The sequence below is a fragment of the Calliphora vicina genome, chromosome 1 (assembly GCF_958450345.1).
Source record: "Calliphora vicina chromosome 1, idCalVici1.1, whole genome shotgun sequence".
In the NCBI taxonomy this organism is placed as follows: Eukaryota; Metazoa; Arthropoda; class Insecta; order Diptera; family Calliphoridae; genus Calliphora; species Calliphora vicina.
This window is the reverse complement of record NC_088780.1, coordinates 157,008,000-157,023,840: the sequence shown is the minus strand read 5'-3', so window position 1 is coordinate 157,023,840 and position 15,841 is coordinate 157,008,000. Positions and strand designations below refer to the sequence as shown.

General features: G+C 31.9%; 1 protein-coding gene across 2 annotated transcripts in view; it reads left to right on the top strand.

Moving 5' to 3' along the window:
- Positions 1–13,196: 13,196 nt before the first annotated feature.
- LOC135964206 (very long chain fatty acid elongase AAEL008004) overlaps positions 13,197–15,841 on the top strand; it is an 81,544-nt gene continuing 78,899 nt past the window's right edge. Inside the window, exon 1 of one of the 2 annotated variants that reach the window (XM_065516361.1) lies at positions 13,197–13,494. The gene's annotated coding sequence lies outside the window, so the exon portion shown is untranslated. Of the gene's footprint in view, positions 13,495–13,534; positions 13,673–15,841 lie in introns of those variants that run through there. The other variant, XM_065516358.1, reaches the window with a different exon arrangement.

Here is a 15,841-nt window from a genome sequence, read left to right as displayed (position 1 = left end):
GTTTAAATAAATAAAACAAAAAAAAAATCAAATATAAATTAATTTATTTTAAACAAATTAAACAAACTTCACAATATTCACATTTGATGTGAATATTGCACATTTTTTTGTTTTAAATTTTCAAAAATTTATTTCGTCATTTCGTCTGCTTCTTCCAGAAAACAGAAAACCGAAACCATAAACCTATAATCATCATCATCAATTGAGGTGCGGTTCAACAACAAAAGGTAAAACAATCAACCATAAATAAACAAACGAAAAACACTTGTTTTATTTAAATTAATTTTTTTTATAGACTCTAAAGTGCGAGTGCGAACTTGTAAACGTAATCATACTCGTATTGTATTACAAATAAATAAATAATACTCTTATTAGATAAAGTAAATACTCGTAGTTAACAGAAAAATACAGATAGTTATAACTACTCGTATCTACATAAGCATGAAATAGTAATCGATAATTTTAAACGTATTTTATGTAAATTTTCATTTAAAAGCGTTTCATACTCATACAACATCATGTATTCGATTTTGTCAACAATTTTTATATGAATTTAAAGAAGAAAAATAAAATGCATTTGACAGAAACCTCTATTAAGACGACCCAGCAGTTCTAAAAGTAGTCAATGTTTTCCTGATAGACAGTAATTGTCACTAAAGTCTGATCACTTGGCTGACTCCAATTTATATATTTAATATCATTTGACATTCATGTGCTGTTTGTAGTACAGTGAGCAGTCAATTGGTTACTTTATACATCCCAGGTAATCTAGCTTGAAATCAATTGCCAATTTAGGGTCTCTAAGTAATCTAGAGTGTTGTCACTTTGAACGTTTAGTTTAAAAAGTATCAAAAGTAATCTATTGGAGAGTCTGTTGTCACTTAGTGTCCCTTTGTAATCTGAATACTTATTTTTTTATGATGATTCCTATTTAGGTATAAGCCATTTTACTCAATATAAATAATAGCTTTCAATAACTAAAAGTTGTTACTAGTTAGTAACAATTGTTACTGGAAAAGCGTTCATTAACTCAAAAAACTTTCAAGTAGAGCAAAAATCAAGAGCGTATAAATTTTAGAGACTGTTCTCTCGTTGCAAACTATTACAAGTTCTATTTTGTACTCGTAATTGTGAGCAGCTTATATTTCATATGTTTTGTGTTATTATTTATTTATTTTTGTGGTGAAAAAATGTAAAAAAAAGAATTTTAAAATTTAAATTTAAAAGGAATAAAATAGGAAAATTGTATGTATAAAACAATTGTTACTGGAAAAGCGTTCATTTACTTTTTACTATTTTTGAGAATTTAAGAGAGTAATTTTGTAAATTTTTATTTTATTCTCTCGTTGCAAGTATTTACTGGGAAAGTAAATGAACAGACCTAATATAATAATGCTGGGTGTATTTTATTATAATTTCACTATATAGTCATTTCAAAAGTATAATTATATTGAGGGTATGACTTCAAAATGCAGGATTTTTTAAAATGTTTAGCTTTTATTTTGAAACATTTGTACAATATAAATTTATTCAAAGTATTGGTCATTGTTAGCTATGACCTTTTTCCATTGTTAGCTATGACCAACGAAGTCATCGGCTACACTCTTCATCCCCTGGACGAAGTAGGTAAAACTGAATTTAGGCATCATGGTCGACGGTGTACAAATTCCGACAGTGAAAATCCTGCGATTCACTTTTGATAGCCTTTTTATCTCCTCCGCACACGCCACTGCAATCACACATAAACTTCGAAATAGGAACAAGATCCTCAAAGCACTAACCGGCAGTACTTGGAGTATGGACAAAGAAACCTTGCTAGTTACCTACAAAACGATTGGTCGGTCAGTGGTCAACTATGCTGCTCCAGTGTGGTCGCCTTCGTTGAGTGATACTCAGTTGACGCAACAATTCCTTCTGGGATGTCACAGGAGGAGTCACCCGAACTTCAACATCACACAGTTGGGGTCTCCCTCGAGGCATGACAGACAGAACCTACGGAAATACGAGGAGAGCTCGCTCCTATATAGACAGCTTTGAAATACATTCACAGAGACGCCATCAATGTCGTACTTGGAGGTCGCCCAACACCAATAGCAGACGCCGAGAAGATTCTGCCGCATAAAACAAGAGTAGTTCTGGCACAACTTAGATAAGGATGGAGCAACATACTTAAGGCCTTTTGGTCCCGCATGGAGTGTGTCGTCCTCAACTTATGCCCAGCATGTGGTCAGGGTCCTCATGACACCCACCACATATTTAACTGTCAGCCAACCCTACTTCACTACGACCTATGGACTCATCCTGTTGAAGTAGCACAATTTCTTGGACTTGAACAACATGCAGAACACCCAGATTGACTATTAAATTGTTTATGCTGCTACAAAAACAACAAAAACATTTGTCCATCTTTCTGACAACATATAGATTCCACGAACTTTTAATATTTTGAGGCCAAGGACGAATGAAACCAATATCGGTTACTCTGTTCCAAAGTGAAGCGTATCCCAGAGAGAGCGTTCTGCTTCAATCGAAATAAGTAGTAGTTGGACGGGGCAAGTTCCGGACTATAAAGCGAGTCATTCTAAATACTTTTTAACAGATATTGCAACATATGGACGAGCGTTGTCATGATGGAATATTACGGTTTTATGTCTGGCCGAATATTTTGGGCGTTTTCGGTCAATGATCGTTTCAAACGAATCAGTTGCGTTCGGTATAGGTTCCCTGTGATGGTCTGGCCAGATTTCCGCAGCTATCAATAGATAGGTTCCTTTTGATCCCACCAAATACAAAGCATAGCGCCATGGATATTTGGCTTTGGTATCGATGCTGGTTGGCCGGGCATCATATACGATCTCTTAAGCTTCGGGTTATCGTAATGGATCCATTTTTCATCACTAATAATGATTTGGTGAAAAAATTTTATGAAACTAGTGGGGACCTTAAAAAATAGGTAAAATCACTAGTTCGGGACAGTCACCCAGAACAGTTGGGGAAAGATATTAACATAGATACTCTAACACACATTCATGCTTAAATGTGTATGTATGTATTGCAATTCTTGGCAAGGAAATCATTTCAATTTTATGGATGAATATTATACTTTATTTTATTACTTGGCTCTATACTACAATTCTAAGAATAAACAGTGACTTGGTTAGGATTTGTTGAAATCGTAACCGTTTAAAAAAATGTTCTCTTGAAAACTAAGTAAAGATTTTTAATTATTGGGTGTATGACTTAAAAACGCTGATTTCATTGTCATTTGTTAGAAACTATCGAATTAGAAGTAGAAGTTTAGCTGAACTTCGATTGCTCACCGAAGCTTATGGAGGATGTGTTTCATCGGTTTCAGCGTGAGAGGAGACAAATATCACCCAGGCCAGCCAAGGGAAGTTTGAAAACCATGAATTTGAGGCATTCAGCCAAGAAGATTGTTGTAAAACTCAACAAGAGCTTGCAAAATCATTGGCAGATACACAAACAGTAATTTCAAAACGTTTGCGAACAGTAGGATTCATCCAAAAACAAGGAAATTGGGTACTATACGAATTGAAGCCGAGAGACAACGCAACTGATTCGTTTGAAAAAATGACAACACTCGGTCTGATACCTCACCCGCCTTATAGTCCAGACATTGGCTTGATTTTTTTCTTGGCCTCATGGATGGAAGATGTCAGAAAAATGGGAAAAGTTCGTAGCTAAAAATGGCCAATACTTTGAATAAATTTATATTGTACAAACGTTGCAAAATAAAAGCTAAAAATTTAAAAAAAAATCAGCATTTTTGAGTTCTACATCCAATAATGGAAAAGTGGTGGTTATTTTCTAGACTAGTGCCGGTACAACTGTGTTAAAAAACAATATAAAATTATATTTAAATTTTAAAATATATGTATTTCCAAAAATCATTTTTAGTGGCATCATCCAATATGTATAAATCGTATTTTTTGGGGTATTTAATTGTATCGTATTAAGAATATTAAAATCTTTAAACAATTTTAAAACAATTTGTGGAATTATAAGTGTTTGTAGAGTGTACCAGCGTTTGGCATAGAGTCCATTAACCCTCGAACTACATATTTAATTGTTATTTTGTTTTTGAAAATTTTAGAAACATTTTGTTAAAATGTTGTTTCTTATACCTTTAATAATGCACACAGAATTTCAATTGAGCAAATACTTGGTATTAATATGACATTAAAAATTCAAAACTCGGAGGTTAAAACGTTTTTAAACCATAATGCTCATGGTGCACATTTACATTGTTCAAGAGTACAATAGTGTAAGCTATTGGCACACTTTGTAATACGTTCAAATGCAATCAAATTATATAAGGAGGTTGATCTATAAAGTATTTACTTTATGGGTGATAAAATATTCGAACTATTAGACAGAAAATTTAAATTTTCTTGCCTTAATAGCTACAATTTTTATACCCTACAACTCCATAGTGGGGAGGGTATTATGCGTTTGTGCTGATGTTTGTAATGCTCAAAAATATTAGTCACCTAGCCTCCATACAAATGTCCTCCAGAAATAGGACTTTATCGGCAATAAGTTTTACATACAAATAAAGCTTAATCCGCTCAATAAACATTTCGAGCGCATCGATTCATAATTCACCATAGTTCCAATGTAAGTCCCAGAAAATTACTTTAACGAGCTTAAAACTATTGAACATTTTGGTATCCAGAACAAATTCAACACAAATAAGTTTCATATAGAAAAAAATCACGCAACGATATTTCGTAGCGATCGGTTCATAATTGGTCATAGCTCCCATACTAGGCTCACTTGCGACAATCACTTTAACCAGTATAAATCTCATAAAAATTTTGGTATCCAATTAAAATTTAACAGAAAGAAGTTTCATATATAAATAAATCACGCGACCTTATTTCATGACGATCGGTCCATAATTGCTCATTACTTCTATAAAGGGCCCACTTCCGAAAAACACTCAAGAAAATAAATTATTGAAATTTTAAGAGAAAAAGGTTTTTTCTCATTTACTCAGAGTAGGGTATCATATAAACTTTATTGAAATTCCTCTTATTGTCACACTCTGTTTTTAACTCGTTTATTAGTTAATCTATAGAAAAAAAGTTTAATATTTTTTCACAAACTAAATTATAATTTGAAACTTACAAACAAACTCATATGTGTATATAAAAGCCATACATTAAATTGCCAACCCTTTTTTTGCAAAGAAGTTAAGTTAAATGCATCAACAAATACGTCCATACATACATTAGTAATTTAATGAACAGAACACATATGCTCCCACACCACTTTGCACAAAGTCCTGCTCCTGCTCCTGTTCCTGTTCCTGCACACTACTCTACTCATTGTACTTTTAACTTCCGGTATTAAACAAATTAAAACAATACAAACAGAGGGTCCTTTCATTGGCTTTTGCATGCACAAATACACACTGTAACAGAAAAAGCAAAACAAAGAGAAGAAGCTATAACAAAAACTGACCACAAACAACAACAGCAGCAACAGCAACAACAACAACATCATGTTAAAAGAAATGATTGGATTTCCTTTAATAACCAAAAACAAATAGATACAAACAAGCCAACAACAAACAAAATCAGCAAACACAAGTTGTGTTGCCAGATAAATGTTACATTATGTGCCCAATCTGAAAATCGAAGACCCCAAAATATAGAAATATAATGACAGCAACATCATAACCAGTTGACATTGATGTTTGACGTTTCGATACATATTGTTCATTATCTTAAGTTGTCTACAGCGGGCAACGGTGATTGTGTAACCGAGTGATGGCATCAAAATAATCACCTTCATAAGATTATTATTTTTAACAAAGATATGAATTGTTAGAACACAAAATTAAAATTTAGAATCCTCAAAAATTAAACTTGAAATCCCCAATATAGGGCCAAAACCCTATCATCTGGCTACACTGAACACAACAACACTTATACACACTTGCCAGAGAAAAAAATTCAGCCAAAACAAAACTTAAAATGAGCACATGGCTGCCAAAAGATACGAATATCAGATTCCAGATACTACTAAGTATTGCAGCTACAGCTACATTCTTATCACACATACTATGCACAACAGGGATGCGAAATAAAGATTACAAATTGTAAAAACGATAAGGAAAATGGTACCTTTTTTGGGCTTTGGTTTCACAATTTATGGTTTTCTGTAAAATCATTTATTAGCTGCGGGAAATAGCATTATTCTGGATAAAACCTGTCGAATATAAGTACCCAACTAGGTCACACAGTCTGGTTCACAATAACTCAGAATGAAGATTCAGCATAAATGAGGAGCCACAGAACAAAAGGTACTTTTTTGAAAATTTAAAAATTGTGGGAAATTGATTTTTTCTAGAAGTTTTCAACTCAAATATTATAAAAATACCAAAAAATCAATTTGTAAAAAAAAAATTCGAAAAAATACATTTTGTGAATAGTCGGTTTCAGGATGCACTAAATAAGGTGAAATCAACAACACAACTGATTTTTATTTATCTATTTTGAAAGTGCTTGTGTTTTGTCAAACTGAATTTATTTTGAAAAAATAATAAATTTTATTTTCAAAGAAAAAAAAATTTAAATCAAAAAACATGAATGAAAATGTGAATAAAATGATTTCATATAATGAAATTTGGATAAAGCACTATTAAACCTTTGTTCTTTTTCAAAAATAATTTAAATTTAACGGCCGTTTTTTAGTTAATATGCAAAAATAAAATTTGTTTATTTTTTATTTCAACAAATTCAGACAAATTCAATTTTGACAAAACCTATGCTCTTGTCAGCAAGAAATATTGTGTTTGTTGTGTTTGTTGTCGAAACGCTCTCACCTTACTTATTACATCATGGTCGGTTTTTTGTAGAGAAGATGAAGAACTTTTTCCTCTTTTTAGAAGTTTCGACTTAAGCAGACAGTCTACGTCGATTAAGCTTACCGATTTCCCAATAACCCCATTAGACTGCCATTAGCCTCGAATGTACTTCCGCTTGCTGTTCAAGAGTCGTATACTGCGTTTCAAATCTTATACTGGCCACATTTTTCTAGAAACCTTGTGTGTTTTCATTTGACACCATCTATTTTCAGTCTTTTGGTGATAGTATCTCAAGATTTCGCTTTAAATAATCGCAGTCAGTGTTACATTCAAAACGGTTCCTTTTCTGAGCTTCTCGTCTATGTACTGCGGTGATTTCAGATAGACGACCAATTTTAGTTTACGATTTATGTAACTTAAGTGCTGCCTGACTATTAACTGACAATAAATATTCCTTCCGAGGAGAACCCAGTTCGCCAATACATCTAGCTTTATCTGGAAGTCGTATTGAGAACTAGTTCTTAAACAGGAAGTTTGAGCCATATGACTTATAAATGAATTTCACTTATAGTTTAGTGTGATTCACAATCGACCACAAATTGATGAGTAATTGTCGAAGAATATTTATTCCCTTATGTCCGACGAATGAATAACTATAAATCGGTGAAACACAACCCACAATGTTACGAGGCATCAGTATATCAATCAAAGGTTAACAAATTTTAAAAATTAAATTTATTCAAATTAAATTCTATAAGGAATACATTTGCCCAATTCACAATTGATGTCGTAGTGTTGTAGCATTGTACTCGAATGTCATAAATATTTTTCAAACAAATTTTTCGAAACAAAAACAAAATATTAATAAAAAAAATTACGACATACAACGATACAACGCTACGACACCATTTGTGAATTGGGCGATTGTATTTAAATAAAAGCATTTGAATGAAGATAAAGAATTAGTTTTTTATTTTTGGGAATGGTTTTATGGAATGAATTGCGTAAATTTTTAATTCGAATAAATATTTTAATCTATTTCGAAGTTCTGGAATCAATAAAGTTGTATGCGATTAGACTTTAATGACCATATATGATAATTGGATTCCATTTTCCACATCTTGTTTAAATAGCTAATGCCTTTTATTTCGACACTTGAAATTTTTGATAAATTCAATGGACATCACACTGAGATGTCCAAACAATTAACAAAGGGCCGTAACGATATTCTTCCATCAGGATCTGTCCTGTGCCATTAGTCTTATCTCAGTCCAAGTTTTTCTTGTTTAGCAAATTTCGGATTCTAGTTGCCTTCTCCAAGTGTTAGCCAGATCTACATCTTCTTCTGCCGCTTTAAGGGTTCCAGTCAATTGTCATCTTTGTTATATCATCATGAGGTCTTCTCAAAATATGGTTGTCCAAAGACCTCCAGTTACTCTATGCTATTTGATGTGGTGTTTCGCCAGTTCCTTGCCAGAGGTCTCTGTTGGAAACTACGTTCGGCAAAAATATTCTCAATATTTTTTGCAAGTAGAGGTTAATAAATTTTTCCAGGGATTGTAGATATCGCATGCAGTAGAGTTTTATGTTGGATATGATGCTTCCTAAGTAGGAAAATGATTGCACATCCTCGAGATCTATGTTGTTGACTCTTAACTTGGATAGATTATTTGTATTGATACGTATAACTTTAGTTTTGTCGAAGTTAATATGAAGACCAACTCCAGATACCGGGGCCGAATTACCGAATTCGATGTCGAGTAAATTCGATCGTAATTTTCTTATTTGAGATTACGGCTTTCGATATCGAGCATGAAATTTAGTACATTTTGTTATAATTACGATATCGAAATTATTTTTCGATACGATAGTTCATTCGATCACGAATGTGGTAATTCGGCCCCAGCTCATGTATCTGATCGGTAACTGATATGTCGCTAAAGTTATGTGCGAGCAGCCAAATATAATCAGCGTAGTCAAACCTATTCGCTGATTAATATTTATTTTCACCAATGCCCATGGTCTCCAGAATTGAACTTTGAACTTTTAATAAAAATGTAATATTTTTTTAATTTTGAAGATTAAACCTATACCTGAGATACTTGCAACAAAACTATGTTCTCGGCGGATCTGCTCCGGAGGAATAATAACTCTGTTTGCGAATATTTTTGTATTTTTTTGAAATAAAGGCGATCAAAAAGATTCTCTTAGAAATCAAATTATTAACTACAAATAATTGTACCCAACAAACGTAAAATTGTACCAACAGTAATTTTTTTACCCTCATCCAACCCACACAAAACCCAAAAACACAGAGGAGGGTGTTGACTTGCACTGCAACTGAGTGAGCCAGTGAGTGTGTGCGTTAGTGAGCAAGTGAATGAACACGAGTGAGTACCGAGTGGTTGGGTCATGAATGTATAATTACGTATGTTGCAACAAACAAAACCAAAAACACCAGCAAAGAAACCAACCAAAAAAAAAAACAAATAAAATGTAAAGATTTTAAAACTGCTGAAAGATTAGAGAAGAATTTTATCGTGACTGTTTAGTAGATATGACAACTTGATGACATAATAGACAAGGGATACTGAGTACATTTTTGAATGTACATAATTACAAGTGTAGTCGAATTTGTATAGAAATAATACTCGTAACTCTCATTTATAAAGAGCAAATTCAATATTTATCTACAACACTTCACCAACATTGTCTCACGTACGAGTGTACTTGCATGCGAGGGGGTGGCATTTAGTTAGATACTTGTGCTCAATTATGATGACAGTAGATACATTCTACTGTCATCGTAATTGTACTGAGTAGAATAATAGTTACGTTTATCCAAAAGAGCTTAGAAACGTGTCTAGATAGTTTTAAGAGTACATTTGTTGTGGAAATATGGAGAACATGAGTTTAGGGTAAAGGAATATTGAGAAAATACTACAAGTTTCGAGTATTTTATTGTGGGTTTCAGAGGTGTCAAAGTTGTGATAAGGAAAAACAGCGAAAAAATAGTTTTAAACATAGTTTCACAGTTTTAATAATCCAATTAATCCAATTTAATAGTTATTTGTAGTACTAGAATAATATTATTTAAACCATTACAATGACTTTTCAGTCATGCAATTATAGCAATACTCTTTTGAATTTGCTTTTACTCTACCCCTCTTTCCAACAAACTCATGAATTAATTCATGACAGAATTCATTCATCTTTTGAATGATTAAATTTTTGTTAATTCAAATCTAGTACAAATTGAATTAAAATAATTTTTATTTCACTTAATGAATAAATTCTTAAAGGAACTAACTCAATATCTTTAGAGTACTAAGGAATTATGACAACGAATTAATTCGTAATTGGAGGATATACAGTGGGGAGCACTGTAAATTAATTTTTACACTCATTGGCATATTTTCTACCAATTTTTCATTTACTTTATTTGGAATACTCGTACAAATTGGTAGGAGTTAATCCGTATTGTTCCAACCGCCACATCACGATTCACCAAAAATTCTCAATAGGATTGAGCTCAGGACATTAAGCTGGTAACTGCATTAATAAGAAATTTTTCTAGGAACACCATTTTTACGATTTTTCACGTGTGCATTGGGTCGCCTGTTGTATGGCTGCGAATCCTGGAACACCACAGCTTACGAAAACTGCTCAAGATATTCTGGCCGAATGTTATCTCAAACAGAGACCTGTGACGCAACAACGACAACGTAGCTAAGATGACAATTGAGTGGAATTCCCAAGGCAGTAGAAGAAGAGGCAGACCAGCTAACACCTGGAGGAGACAAATATAAACCAACTTAATTGGAAAGTTTTGGGCCGAAGTGAAGCTTATAGCACGCGATAGATCACAATAGAAAAACTTTGTTGTGGCCCTTTGTTCCACCTTGGAACCATAGAAATCAACATATATAATATATTGGGTCGCCATCCTATTGAAAAATTACTTCTTCTGCAGGATTTTCTCATTTATATAGAAAAATTGTAATAGCGGATTTTGAAAAAAATATATTAAAAAATCCAATTCTTCCCTAGAGTTTTTGTGGGGTGCAAAATTGAGTACATGCGAGTTATTTTAGTTTTGTCTGTTTTTTACTTAGAACTGGATGCTTTTTGGTTTGAATTGTAATCCTTGTTTTTATATATTATACATAAAATAAATGAGAGAAAAAAATTTTCGGATTTGCTTTATTAGTTTTATTTTTATTCCATAAGAAGTGCACAAAGTACCAACATGTTCTCATTTGTGCTCCCCACTGTATGTAGTTTGATTCTGAAAACTTAATGAAGATAATTCTTTCCAACCTATGGCCCTGCGACTCTTAATGATCAGGTATATTTTTTTATAACTCGAAGATTTCAAAGTCCACTTTTAACTTTTTAAAGATTGCAATTCCATTTTGATTAATACAAAAATAAAATATAAAAATAAACAAAATTTATGATTTCCCCTTAAACACGCATTTCTAAAGTTCAGAGTCGATTGAGCCAAAATTTCAACTTTGAGTTTAATAACAAGAAATATTATAAAAACCAACATAGTAAGCAGATTCCACATTCCATTCTGTTAAACAAAATATTTAAAAATGCGGTATTTACAATGTTTTTAATAACTGTATAAATAAATGTATGTCGTTTTGAATGGTACATATCTATCATTTATTCACACTTAGTTACTAAACATTATAGTGTAAACAACAAAGTTTCATATGCGGGAAATTTGCTTTACTTGTAGTGAAGCTCACCGATTGCTCACCAAAACTTATGGTGAATATGTTCAATCGGTTTCAATGTGCGAGAGATGGTTTGTTCGGTTCAGAAGTGGTGATTTTGACACGGAAAACAAAGATCGTTCAAGCCAGCCAAAAAAGTTTGAAGACCAAGAATTGGGGCATATCTCCATGGAGATGGTTGTAAAACTCAAAAAGAGCTTTCAAAATCAAACAGCAATTTCAAAACGTTTGCGAGCAGCAGGATTCATCCAAAAGCAGGAAAATTAGGCACCTTACGAATTGAAGCCGAGAGAGCTTGAAATATGATTTTGCATGTTCGAAATTATGGCTGAACGATATAAAAGTAAATCATTTGTGCACCGAATCATTTCTTGCTATGACAAATGGATCCATTACAATAACGCGAAGCGTAAAAGATCGTATGTGAAGCCCAACCTGCCGCATCGACACCAAAGCAAAATATCCATGCCGCTAAGGTAATGATCTGTATTTGGTGGGAGCAAAAGGGTCCTATATATTATGAGCTTCTGAAATCTTGCCAGACCATCACAAGGAACCTGTAAGAATGCAATTTATTTATTTGAAGCAATTTTGGCCGAAAAACGCCCAGAATATGCGGCCAGACATGAAACCGTAGTATTCCATCATGATAACGCTAGGCTACATGTTCAATACCTGTTGGGAAGTTTTGCCCCTCCGGCTTTGTAGTCCAGACTTTTCCCCGTCCGACTACTATTTGTTTCGATCGATGCAGAACGCTCTCTCTGGAATACGCTTCACTTGGGAACATAGTATCCACTATTGGCTGCATTCGTTCTTGGTCTCAAAAGATGAACAGTTCTTTTGGCTCGGAACCCATATGTTGCCAAAAAAATGGGAAACGGCCAAAGCTAACAATGGCCAAAGCTTTGTTTCAAAATAAAAGCTAAAAATTTGAAAATATCCCGCATTTTTAAGTCATACAACCAATAATATTTTTCAGTTCATTCTCACAGCCACAAGAAAAACGCTAATTTGTTTTTACTGTTTACAAAAGCTTAAGATAGTTTATTGTTGTTGTTGCTGTTGTTCATGGTGGTGTATTTTGCAACAAACACAAAACAAAAGAGAGCAGTTATTTGTTTTCGGTATTTTTATCTTTCAGATACATTTATTTCTACACAACACGTTTTTCGTATTTATGAGGTTTTATTGTTTAACCAAAATACAAAAAAAAAACATAAAAAATAAAAATAATGGGAGTATGGTGCGATTGACGGACGGGGCAGTGTAATGAAGAAAATACACAACAAAACAACAAACACTGAAATTTGGGATACGTGGTTAAAGTTTAAGAGATTTTTTTTTGTTTAGTGCCGCCGCAGCACAATGCTGTAGTAATACGTTCAACACAATATTGGTGAATGTGAATGATTATTTTTCGTTTTGTGTGCTTTTTCTTTGCTGAATGTTATTTTTTTTTGTATTTTTTCATATATGTATTTTTTGTTTTTGTTGTAGTTTTCTATGGATGTATCTTTTCATATATTGGGTTGATATTCTCTTGCTTTAGATATCTCACTTTAGTTTGATTTTTGCTTTGGGTTGTGTCTGGCCAACAAAAATATTCAATAATATTTCTACAATAATTCCTAAACAACAAAAACTAAAAATTAAATTAATAATAACAAAAAACAACAGAAACTTACATGCTGTAAAGAAACAACAAAAAAAGTTTTGACATAAAAAAAAATAAAGCAAAAATTATTTCCTAAAAAATTAAAACAGATAAAACACACACAACCGTTACCGTGGTTTAAATCAATTTAACAAATAAAAAAAATTAATTATTTTTTTTACAAAAACACACATACTGAAACACTAATCTAATTGCAATCATAAAAACAAATAAATATTTTGGAAAACTCAAGTGTTTGTTTTATTTATTTATTTTTTTATTTATTTTATGAAAAAGTGTAGTTTTTTCAAATTTTGCCACAACGCGTCGAAGAAGTGCTGAAATATTATATATTTTTTTGATAAAAAGTTTTATTGCTGAATACAGAAAAATCATAATGAAATACACCTTTAGCTAAAACTAAACTTAAATGTATGTTAAGTTAACAAAACTTAAATTTTTTCTTTACAAATTGAAAAAAAAAATTAAAAAATATTAAATAAAATTCAAAATCAAAACGAAAAGTATGAGTATGAGTAATAAATAAAAACAAGTATCAGTAAATAAAATAAATATTTTATTGTTGAAAGTGGAAAAAAGTGCAAATTTCTATAGTCAACTGGGCATTTTGGGGGGATTTAATAACAATTTAATACAAAAACAAAATCTGGAGCAACAACACCGTCGTGGCGTCGTCGTTGTTATCAAATAAATAATAAAAAAAATATTAAATAAATACAAATTTAAGTTGATGGTTGTCATGTGGTTAGAAAATATTTAAAGGCAGTAACTGAATTATGACTGAATTATTATAAAATTTGCCCTGTTAAGAAAATCAAAATTCCTTTAGAAAATATTTCTTAATGCCCCCATAATTGCATATTTTAAACCTTGTTTTTGTTTACCTTTCATCTCCAATTAAATACCCCATTTCCTTTGGAATTTCGGTTAAGTATTGCTACAAACAAATTCTAGCTAATTCTTGCTTTTTGAAAAGAATTACGTTTTTTTGTTTTTCATTCTTTTCGTTATTGTATAAAGGTGTTATTAGTTTTTTCCACTTACATACTTGTGAAAAATATGACATAATTATACAAAAAGCAAAAACAATATACATTCGGAGCAGTGATGGTTAGAGAAAGGGCATCTGAACTTTCAAAGAAACTAAAAATTTTTCAACTTTTTTAATGGAATTTTTATATGTTTCTAGAGTTGGCAAGACTTTGAGGTAGTTATTGATAACACTGAGACAGTCACAATCCGAGTAACAAGATTTGATCATAATCCGAGCAACTTTCTATAAGAAATGTAGATCAATATCTGGGAAACGTTGTACTAGATAAATGGTTCAGTATCTGAGAAAATATTTGTTAGAAAAGTTGATTAAACTGTGAGATTTTTTTACTAGAAATGTTGAATAGAATCAGATCAACTTTTTATTAAAAAAGTTGATCACAATCCGAACAACATTTTTCGATAGTAGTAAAAAAGTAGATACAAATCTGATCAACATTTTACTAGAAAAGTTTTTAAGAAACTGAAGAAACTGTATTAAAACAGATGAACTGAATCAGAGCAACTTTTCATTAGAACAGTTGTTCAACATACGAATAATTTTTTACTGGAAAAGTTAATCACAACCCGAGCAACTTTCTATTAGAAAAGTTAATAAAAATCTGAGCAACATTTTACTAGAGAACTTGTACAGAAACTCAGCAACTTTTTATTAGGAAAATTAATCAAACTGTGTGCAATTTCTTACTAGACTCTTCTTATTTGAAGAGTTGATCTCATTCCAAGCCACATTTAATATGTTTATCAAACTGTGAGCAATATCAGACTATATTTTCATTAGAACAGTTGATCACAATCCAAGCAACTTTTTCTTACAAGAGATGATTACAATCCGAGCAACTTTTTATTAGATAAGCTGAACAGAATCAGCTCAACATTTTATTAGAACAGTTGCTCGCAATCTGATACGATTTTCATTAGAAAAATTGAGCACAATCTGAAAAATATATCAAAATCTGACCAAAATTTTACTATAAAAGTTTTTAAGAATCTAAGTAAATTTGTATTAGAAGAGTTTATCAAACTGTTCTAAAAAATATGAACACATTCCGAGCAATTTCTTATTAGAAAAAGTTAATCACAATCCGAGCACCTTTCTATTAGAAACCTCAGCAACATTTTACTACAGAACTTGTTCAGAAACTGAGCAACTGTTTATTAGGAATGTTGATCCAACTTTGGGCAATTTTTGACTAGAAAACTGGAACTGAATCAGAGCAAATTTTTATTAGAAAATTTGATCACATTCCGAGCAATTTCTAATTAGAAAAGTTGATCACAATCCAAACAACATTTAATAGACAACATTTTGATCATAATCCAAACAACTTTTTCTTACAAGAGATGATCACAATCCCAGCTACTTTTTATTAGAACAGTTGCTCGCAATCTGATTAGTTTTTCATTAATCAATCCGAACAAGTTTTAATCAAACTGTAATACATTTTTTTACTAAAAAAGATGAACAGAATCAGGGCAACTTTTTATTAAAACAGTTGATCGCAATCGTATTCATTTATTAGAAAA